The 10,330-nt window shown below is 41.6% G+C and overlaps 1 pseudogene; it reads left to right on the plus strand.

Moving 5' to 3' along the window:
- Positions 1-3,824: 3,824 nt before the first annotated feature.
- LOC129505303 (bifunctional methylenetetrahydrofolate dehydrogenase/cyclohydrolase, mitochondrial-like) lies at positions 3,825-8,293 on the plus strand (annotated as a pseudogene).
- The last annotated feature ends 2,037 nt before the right edge of the window (positions 8,294-10,330 follow it).

The following is a 10,330-nucleotide window of genomic DNA, read 5'->3' on the forward strand; positions in this document are numbered from 1 at the left end:
CCACTGCCCATTCTCTCTCAAATAACATCTTTCAAAATAAATCTTTCAAAATAAATAAATAATAAATAAAATAAAATGCAAATTGTTATCACATACATACCAATGAAAATCCTCTAACTCCTCTAAGGTTCCATCCATACTCCTCAGCACACCTCACTCCCTCCTGGCCTCTAGCTCTCCCTGGCACGTTCCTTGGTCTCTCCCCTCTGCATCTATACCCCTCCCTCTCATCTGTCCAAGTCACCCTGGCCTTCACCCCTTCTTTACCTGCCCAACTTTTCTCCAGCCTTCCAGGCTCAGTGCAGGGCTGATGGCTCCTGGGGACCCCAAACACACTCACCTTGATTAAGTGGCCTTCCTCTGTGCTAACATCAATCACAGAGTCTATTAAGCTATATATCAATCATATACTTCCTAATTCCTTCACCAGGAAGCAATGAACAACTTGGAGCCAGGGACAGTGATTTTTATGCTTTGTTCCCAGCACCAAACTTAAGGGACTTGCCCAGAACAACACTCATAAATGGCTCCACAGGGATTGTGCCAGAACCTCACCAGACAGGAAGGCCCTCCCTCTGCTTCCAGCCTGTACAAAGCTCACCCATGAAATCTTTTTTTTTTCAGTATTGAGATTTTACCGAAGTTTGATTTGCCAACATATAGTATAACACACAGTATATCCCATCAAGTGCCCCCCCTCAGTGCCCATCACCCAGTTACCCGACCCTCCCACCTGCCTCCCCTTCCACTACCCTTTGCTTGTTTCCCAGAGTTAGGAGTCTCTCATGGTTTGTCACCCACTCTACTTTTTCCTACTCATTTTCCCTCCTTTCCCCTATAATCCCTTTCACTATTTCTTATATTCCACATATGAGTAAAACCATATAATGATTGTCCTTCTCCAATTGACTTCACTCAGCATAATACCCTCCAGTTCCATCCACATCGAAGCAAATGGTGGGTATTGGTCCTTTCTGATGGCTCAGTGATATTCCATTGTATATATAGACCACATCTTCTTTATCCATTCATCTGTTGATGGACACCGAGGCTCCTTCCACAGTTTGGCTATTGTGGACATTGCTGCTATAAACATTGGGGTGCAGGCATCTCAGTCTTTCACTGCATCTGTATCTTTGGGGTAAATCCCCAGTAGTGCAGTTGCTGGGTCGTAGGGCAGCTTTATTGTTAACTCTTTGAGGAACCTCCACACAGTTTTCCAGAGTGGCTGCACCAGTTCACATTCCCACCAACAGTGTAAGAGGGTTCCCCTTTCTCCACATCTTCTCCAACATTAGTTGTTTCCTGTCTTGTTAATTTTCATCATTCTGACTGCTGTGAGGTGGTATCTCATTGTGGTTTTGATTTGCATTTCCCTGATGGCCAGTGATGCGGAGCATTTTCTCATGTGCTTTTTGGCCATTTGTATGTCTTCTTTGGAGAAATTTTTGTTCATGTATTCTGCCCATTTCATGATTAGATTGTTTGCTTCTTTGCTGTTGAATTTAATATGTTCTTTATAGATCTTGGATACTAGCCCTTTATCTGATGTCATCAGCAAATGTCTTATCCCATTCTGTAGGTTGTCTTTTAGTTTTGTTGACTATATCTTCTGCTGTGTAGAAGCTTTTTATTCTGAAGAAGTCCCAATAGTTCATTTTTGCTTTTGTTTCCCTTGCCTTCATAGATGTATCTTGCAAGAAGTTGCTGTGGCCAAGTTCAAAAAGGGTGTTGCCTGTGTTGTCCTCTAGGATTTTGATGGATTCTTGTCTCATATTTAGAAATTCCATCCATTTTGAATTTATCTTTGTGTATGGTGTGAGAGAATGGTCTAGTTTCATTCTTCTGAATGTGGCTGTCCAATTTTCCCAGCACCAGAAATGGGCCCTCAACTCTATGGTCAACTAATATTCAACAAAGCAGGAAAGAATATCCACTGGAAATCTTTCATTTTCACATTAAAAGTATCTTGATGTCAAGAAGACAATCATGGAAAACTTTTCATTTCATTTCATTTTACTTTGTCATGAGGACTCAATTAGATTTGGGTTTCACAGTAGTGAATTGGGAAAAACTATTCCACTGAAGGTCAGGAGAAATGGGTCTGTTCTTGAGTTCTGCCATTAAATGCTTCATGTTCTTGTGCAAATCACCTAACTTATTTAGGCTTTGGTGCATTTATCTTTCAAATAAAAGGACTGTGTTAGCAAGTGATAATAATGCATGCACTCATTATAGCCACCTGCTACATTTTAGGCTTTATTCAACATATGATCTCATCCCTCCCAATAACACCATTTTCCAAACAACTAAAGTGAGACTCAGAGACTAAATATTTGTACCATCTGGTGCTGGTAAAGCAGTGCCTAGGAGAGTGGAGCAGGATGTTGTGCCTCACTCCTCAGTACATCACTAAAATCCCACTTCAAAAAATTGCTGCTTTACCAATCCCCTCAAGGCTATGACACCTGCACTGTCAGCCCTCGCAGGTCAAACTGTGCCAGACCCCCCATGTCAGTCTGATTCAGTTAATTCTGCTCTTTCCTCTCTGCAACTCTGTCTAAAAGGGACTTGCAGCTCTGAAATTCTGCGGTTCTTATATAACCCCTGAATAATTCTTATTCAGCCCTTTACCCCACCTCTTCCCCTTCTATCTCAAACTCCCAGATGGAGAGATGGAATGGTATGGGATGGCAATCTCCAATTTCCTGGAAACTGCACACCTCAAAAATAGCCTGAGCCAAGTGTGCATCCCAGTTTTCCCAGGGGCAAGCCAGCCAGGAGGAATGGATCAGCCAGAAAAGAGCAAGAGGAAGCAAGAATCCAACCTCCAAAGCAAACTCTAAACTCTGGGATTAAAGCAATGGTGCTGTTTGAGGCAGGAGGCTTTTAGGTGGGCAAGGACAAGTATTTGAACAAGGTTCTCCAACCCTCAAAGACCGTGGTTTTGTTCTCACACTGACCTCGATGTAAGGAAACAGAAGCCACAGCCAGGGAAATGGAGCATCTTGGCAGCCCCCATCATTGGTTTCTCAGAATTGCTGTGTCTTCTTCCAAATGAACCTCAGGAGAACCACAATTTTAAAACTTACTTCATCTGGGAGAGTCAAAATTATTTTGGCAGTTCTCTGGAAGGGGAAAAAAAGACAACTAATCCCTTCCTTACTCCCTCCCCATGACAAAAAGAAAAGTTACAACATAAGGCATATTGGAGCCAGTTACAGAAATACATTTGAAAATCTGCAGTGTTGCACAATGTGCAAATTTGGAGAAGTTTAATTTTGAGGCTAAGTAAATGTCTGGAGACTTTATTTAAAATGTCCCTTTGTTTTTGCCCAGCCAAACTGGCACCTCAGCATCACAGAAGAGGCCTTTGTTTCCTCCATGACATCAGAACACTCTGGGTACAAAGAACAACCATCAGGGAATCTTAGATGACCAGAACGATTATTTCTATTTTAAGGGCCTGTGGCTGTACCTCTGCTTCCTGCAGGGTTAGAAGGGCATTAAGCAGGCTGTACCCTACAGGTTGCCTTAGTTAAATATATACATTCAGCATGATTAATATACAATTTGACAAGCCTCCCCATAATTTATCTGAAGCAAAATCTCAAGTTTGCATAACATTATCATACATTTGCATCTCTAATGCCATATCATTTAATATTACTACACATTAAGAAAGGCATATCAAAACTGGAAATATCCCAAGGAGGTCAATTAAAGTGTTGGGAGAGACTTTCATATGATAATAATTTGGAAAAAAAATGATGACAGAGCACAAACGATTAAAATATGTAATATCACAAAGGGTAATAGGAGCCATGTGTGAACATGTTCAACAAGTTCCAAAATGCCTGGGCAGAGGGTTGCACTGTAAACCCCAAGGAGGTCATTTAGCATAAGTAAAAGAAGGAATGGATAACAAATAAAGGACACACAAAGTTCAGACCCCTCAAGCTGTGTTCATTCTGCTGGTCCTGCTCATTTACTCATTCATCTATCCATCCTTGTATTGAGTCAGAGAATATGTAGGGAGCGCAGTCCCTTCCCTCAGGGTCTTCAGGACCTCAGGAGAAACAGAGTTCAAGCCAATTATACAAACATTTGAAAGCACCTACTAACTGCCAGGAGTTGTACCAAGGAATGCCCACAGGAGAGATTCTGTGACTGAGGTTAGCACCGGGGTCATGCAAGCACATAGAAATGATCAACAGGGCCAGACAAGGTACACTGAGAGGGTCCAAAAGGGCTCCTAGGGGAGGCCATGGTGAATGGAATTTCAAAGGATGATTAGAAAACAGTACAGTAAGGGGGTAGGGAGGTGGAAGTTTCAATGGATAGAGCACTTCTGCTAACTGCTGCCCTATAACTAAACCCAGAGCCAAAGGCACCCAGACTTTTCAACTGCTTAGCAGCAAACCCTGAGTAGTGGCTTTTCTCCCATCCTCTGAGACCTTTGCTTCCAGCACTTCCCCCAGTTCCACAAGGTATTCCTTACAATTAACCTTTTATTCCACATCATGCGTAGTGGGGCTGCTTCTTTGATTGAACCCTGACTGATAGCAATTGTATGTAATATCTCACCTCCCACTTACTACCCAATGCACCCCATTAAGAATTTTGTTTTCATCTCTCCATGGAAAAGCTTTTGGAGATCCCCTGCAGCCTCAAATTCTCAACCCCTGGCCTAGTATTTGTTTGCATAGAACTTGCTATCTCAGCAGCATTTGAAACCATTGTTGGCTATCCCCTTCATGAGAGTTGATTTTTCTCTCATTTTCTCCTGGCTTTTTCTCTTGTGTATATTTGCTCTCCCCTCTTCTTCTTCCTAACCTCTAATTTTTTGAGTGCCCTGGTGCTTGGATCCTGGTTCTAATCCTTTCTCTGTGGACACTGTCTCCCCACCAGACCTAACCTGGTGTCCAGGCTATAAATGCCATGGCTACTGGGACTATCCAACATTTCCCATCCCCATCTCTTGTCTGAGCTCTAACTCAAATCTGGAGCACTCTTCCTGGTACCTCCAGGGTGATATCTAATAGGCATTGGACCAATCTTCTGCCCCTCAAAATGCACCCCTCTGTGGGTCCCCCACATCTCAGTGAACACTATTACCTAGTTGCTCAGGCCACAATTCTGGGAGTTATCTTGGTTCTTCATTTTCCTCACTAGAGTATTCCCACATTAGCAAGTCCTATATACTACACTCCAAAAATATCCTAAGTAGAACTCTCCACATCTGTTGCCTCCATCCTAACCTGCATCTTCCTTTCTTCTTCAGATGCCTGCATCATCTTCCTAATACCTAACTTAAGGGGTCCTCACAATCTCACCTCTAGCCATCCTTCATCTGTTCAAAACTCCAAATGTTTCCATTGCAATTATCAAAATATTTACACTACCATGCAAGCCACACCTTGCCTACCACCCCATTGCCTACCATAAGCATGGGTTGTCAACTGAACACCTAGCCCATATAGGTACTGGTTTGTGCCAATTCCCTTCCTGCTAACTCAGGAAGGAGCATACAGCCTCATATAGTGCCTTAGTCTACTGAGGCTGCTATAACAAAATACCATAGACTGGGTGCCTTATAAGCAGCAGAACTTTCTCTCTCACAGTTCCGAAGGCTGGAAGTCCAAGATCTAGATGCCTTCTTCCAGGTCACAGATTTCTTGCTGTATGGTACAAAGGGTGAGGGAGCTTTTTGAGATCTTTTATAAGGACACGAATCTCATTCATGAAGGCTCCACCTTCATGACCTAATCACTTCTCAAATCAAAGATACCACCTCCTAATATCATCACCCTGTATATTCAATTTTAACATATGCATTCAGGAAACACAAACATTTAGACCATGACATATAGCAAGTGAGAGTTGTGAGAAAATCTGCTGAGGCTTTGAGAAATGTTTTCCTCAGGAGGGGTGTCCCAAGAACAGAAGTCTTCCCTTTTACTTCTGCATATTGTCATGCTGGATTTGACCCTGGGTTGCTGTAATATTCATCTTGCTTCTTGTCTTAGAATGAAGCAATCACTAAGGACAGCAGCACGTGGCAGAAATATGGAAAGGTTCTGGATCCTGATGATGTTGTTTGACTCTCAATCCTATGGCTTTAGGGCCCACCTATTTCTAAACTTCCTAAAATAATAAATCATAAATTTCCTTATGGTTTAAGTCTATCTGAGTTGGGGTTTCTTTTGATGCACCCAAAGGCATCATGACGTTACCTCTTCCTTCATTGACCTTGGAACCACTGGCCTTCTTTCCATCTCTAGAACATTACAAACTTGTTCCCATCACAGGACCTTTGTGCTGCTTTTTCTTGCTTGGAGTGTTCTGTCCCAGAATACTCACCTACATTGGGCTTAGTTCAAGTATCATTAGTCAATGGTAACTGCTTGACCTCCTCATTGAAGTAGACTCTTACCCAGGACTCTTTCTGTTTTATTTCCATTTTCTTTCTCACAGCCTTTGTCATTACATTATATTATTTGCCTACATGTTTATTTTCTGGTCCTCTGCCAGAACGTAAACTCCATTAGGGTAGGGTAGGAACAATGAACTCTTGTTCATTGTGCAGCATGCAGATTAGAGCCTGGTTTAGTGATTGTTCAATAAATGTCTTTGAGAGGGCACCTGGGTAGCTCAGTGGTTGAGCATCTGCCTTTGGCTCAGGTTGTGATCCCGGGGTCCTAGGATTAAGTCCCACATCAGGTTCTCCATAGGGAGCCTGCTTCTCCCTCTACCTATGTATCTGTCCCTCTGTGTGTGTGTCTCTCGTGAATAAATAAATAAAATCTTAAAAAATAAAAAAAATAAAGCTTAGAATGGCATAGGCCTAGAAAAAGCACAAAAAAATCTTTAAAAAATAATAAATAAATGTCTTTGGAATGAATAAAATGTGACATAAGAACATGGCAGATTAAAGAACTACAAGTATGGGATGCCTGGTTGTCTTAGTGGTTGAGTGTCTGCTTTCGGCTCAGGGTGTGATTCCAGGGTCCTGGGATCAAATCCCATATCGAGCTTCCTGCAGGGAGTCTGCTTCTCCCTCTGCCTGTGTCTCTGTGTCTCTCTGAATAAAAAGATAGAATTAAAACAACAAAAAAAAAAAGACAACAGGTATTTCTGTGTGCTATGCTGAGGGGAGTGACAAGGGTATAATAGAGAACAGGATGGAATTAAAGATAAATGCCAAGTAGTTAAGAGCTTTGTGTTTTATCCTAGAATTAATGAAAAGCTATTGATTTTTAAGAAGAGCATAATAGGTTCCTGGCATGGACATCAGTGTAGGTGATGGTTACAGCTTCCCTCGTGTCCACATTAGCTCTCTGGCTGCTCCATCCACGCAGAGCTGCCACCTCTGTCATTGCCCCTTTTATCTCTCACTGGTTCAAAATGAAGCTGTTGTCATTTCTGTAAGCTAACTTGGCCAGAAAACCAAGCAGGAAGTGCAGCAGGAGGTGGAAGAATAGGTGGTATTGGGCAACAAACAGGCACACCTGAGCATGGTTCTGGTTGGTGAGAATCCTGCCAGCCACTCCTACGTCCTCCACAAAATCAGACCAGCTTCAGAAGTGGGAATCAACAGTGAAATAACTGTGAAACCAGCTTCAGTTTCAGACGAAGAATTATTGAATTTAATCAATAGACTAAATAATGATGATAACTAGATGGCCTCCTTATTCAGCTGCCTCTTCCAGAGCACATTGATGAGAGAAAGATCTGCAATGGTGTTTCTCCAGAAATATTGATGGCTTTATGTAATTAACGTCAGGTGAATGTGTTAACAGCGGCACCATAGGGTGTCTGGGAAATAATTAACTGACTGGCATTCCAACCCTAAGGAAGAATGTGGTTGTGGCTCAGAGGTCAAGAAATGTTGGAATGCCCATTGCGATGCTACCACACACACGGGCCACATGAACACTCTGGAGCTGATGCCACTGTTACAATATCTCATCAATACACTCCCAAAGAGCAAACGAAGAAATGTACGGTTCTTGCAGAAATTGTGATCTCTGCTGCAGGCATTCTCAGTCTGATCACAGCAGATATAATCAAGGAGGGAGCTGCACTCATCAATGTGGGAATAAATAGAGTTCAAGATCCCATCCTGTCTAAAGCCAAGTTGGTTGGAGATGTCGATTTTGAAGGAATCAGAAAGAATGCCAATTACATCACTCCAGTCTGGGGGGTTGGTCCCATGACAGTGGCGATGCTAATGAAGAATACCATTATTGCTGCAAAAAAGGTGCTGAGACTTGAAGAGGGAAAGTATTGAAGCATGGAGTAACAACCAATTAACTGTTATGTTTTCTGTCATGAACGACATTCCAAGCCAATTCAAGACACAAAACAGGTCAATTTTTTATTTTATTGAAATGGTTTAAAATTATGCTTTGTATTTGTTGAAAGCTTAAATAGGTCTGTATAGCTCAGTACCTCACCACAAAGCAGGCCAGTATCATGCTGGGTCATGTGATCCAGCCAAGACAAGCCATTAACGTAGTGATAACAGGAAGGACAATTGTCCCATTGAGTACAGATGCTTAACTTTGTCAAGTCAGTTAAGTTAAAATTTGCCTTTTCTAGGATTGTGTTTCCCAAGTGCTATTCCAGTAAGAGTTGGTATTCACTTTAGGTTCCAAACCTTTTGAGTTCAACTGGTCAAATCAAAGGAAAGATGTTGCTAGAGAAAATTAGAGAAAAAGGTGAAAAGGAAGAAATGGTAATTGAGTAGGAAAAAGTATTCTAATTTACATACATATTGTATGTAAAAACTACCTGTTAATGGTGTCCTGAGCTGTCATTTCATGGCTTAGTTAGTCATTGGGAAGATATTTAGGGTAGTTCCACATGCTGTTAGTCTTTCTTTGTTCCATGTGTGTTACATTCATGAGGTCTCCTCATTATGTTCTAGTATTGAAAGACTTATTTTATAGATTATTTGTGTAAATTGTCATATTTGGCTTTTCCTCTACCCTTAAACTCCATTGGTACATCTTTGTATTGTTGGGGGTGTATGTATGGTTTCCTTGGCCTACCTTGAAACTTACTTTTGAAAAACAAAATTTGGCTTGATAATCATTAGGGAAGTTTGTATAAGTATGCAACTTACTTTTCCACCAAAGACTTGTCAGCAATTGCCTGCTTTTCTCGGATGTACCAGTTGGCTTTCCCGAATGGGTTTTTGAGAACTTGAGTTAATTTATTTTTTTAATAATAAATTTATTTGTTATTGGTGTTCAATTTGCCAACATACAGAATAACACCCAGTGCTCATCCCGTCAAGTGCCCCCCTCAGTGCCCATCACCCACTCATCCCCACCCCCTGCCCTCCTCCCCTTCCACCACCCTAGTTCGTTTCCCAGAGTTAGGAGTCTTCATGTTCTGTCTCCCTTTCTGATATTTCCTACCCATTTCTTCTCCCTTCCCTTCTATTCCCTTTCACTATTATTTATATTCCCCAAATGAATGGGACCATATAATGTTTGTCCTTCTCCGATTAAGAACGAGTTAATTTAATCAAACTTTCTGATTAAAAGGGTGTTTTTGTGTTTGTTTCACTTTTTTTAAAAAATAAAACACTTCTGATTGGTGTGGGGAGTGGGGAAGGAGCATAATACAATACTGTATAAGGTATTCAAGAGAAACAAGAGAAGGGATGGGGTAACTGGGTGATGGGCATAAGGAGGGCGCTTGATGTAATGAGCACTGGGTGTTATATGCAATTGATGTATCACTAAACTCTACCTCTAAAACTAAGAGAGAGAGAGAGAGAGAGAGAGAGAGAGAGAGAGAAGACTAGAAGCAGAGAGATTGTTAGAAAACTATTTCACTAGCCAAGCCCTAGAAGTGTGATCCAAACCAAGACAGTGACTTTGAGATTAGACAGCCACAAAATAGATTTTGATCATGAGACATTAGTAACAAAGAGTCTGCAGGGCTTCATTCCCCATGGAGTATGAAATAAAAAGTGGAGACATCTTCCTCTTTTCTGAATGGACAGAAGGTGTTGCCAATCATGAAGATGAGGACTAGAATTGGAAGGACTGATCTGGGTTTGGGGAAAATGAGTCTGATTCTGAATATGTTGAATTTGAGATGTATATGACACCACATCATGATAGCCAGTTGCAGCTGGAAGTATAGGTTTGGAACTCAAAAGCACAGTTTGGGTTAGAAATATGGCATGTAGATTGGATTTTTTTTCATTAATTTTTATTTATTTGACAGAGAGCACAAGCATGGAGAGCAGGAGAGGGAGAAGCAGGCCCCCCACTGAGCAGGCAGCCAAATGCAGGGCTCAATCCCAGGA

The sequence above is a fragment of the Nyctereutes procyonoides genome, unplaced genomic scaffold (genome assembly GCF_905146905.1).
Source record: "Nyctereutes procyonoides isolate TBG_1078 unplaced genomic scaffold, NYPRO_anot_genome, whole genome shotgun sequence".
Lineage (NCBI taxonomy): Eukaryota > Metazoa > Chordata > Mammalia > Carnivora > Canidae > Nyctereutes > Nyctereutes procyonoides.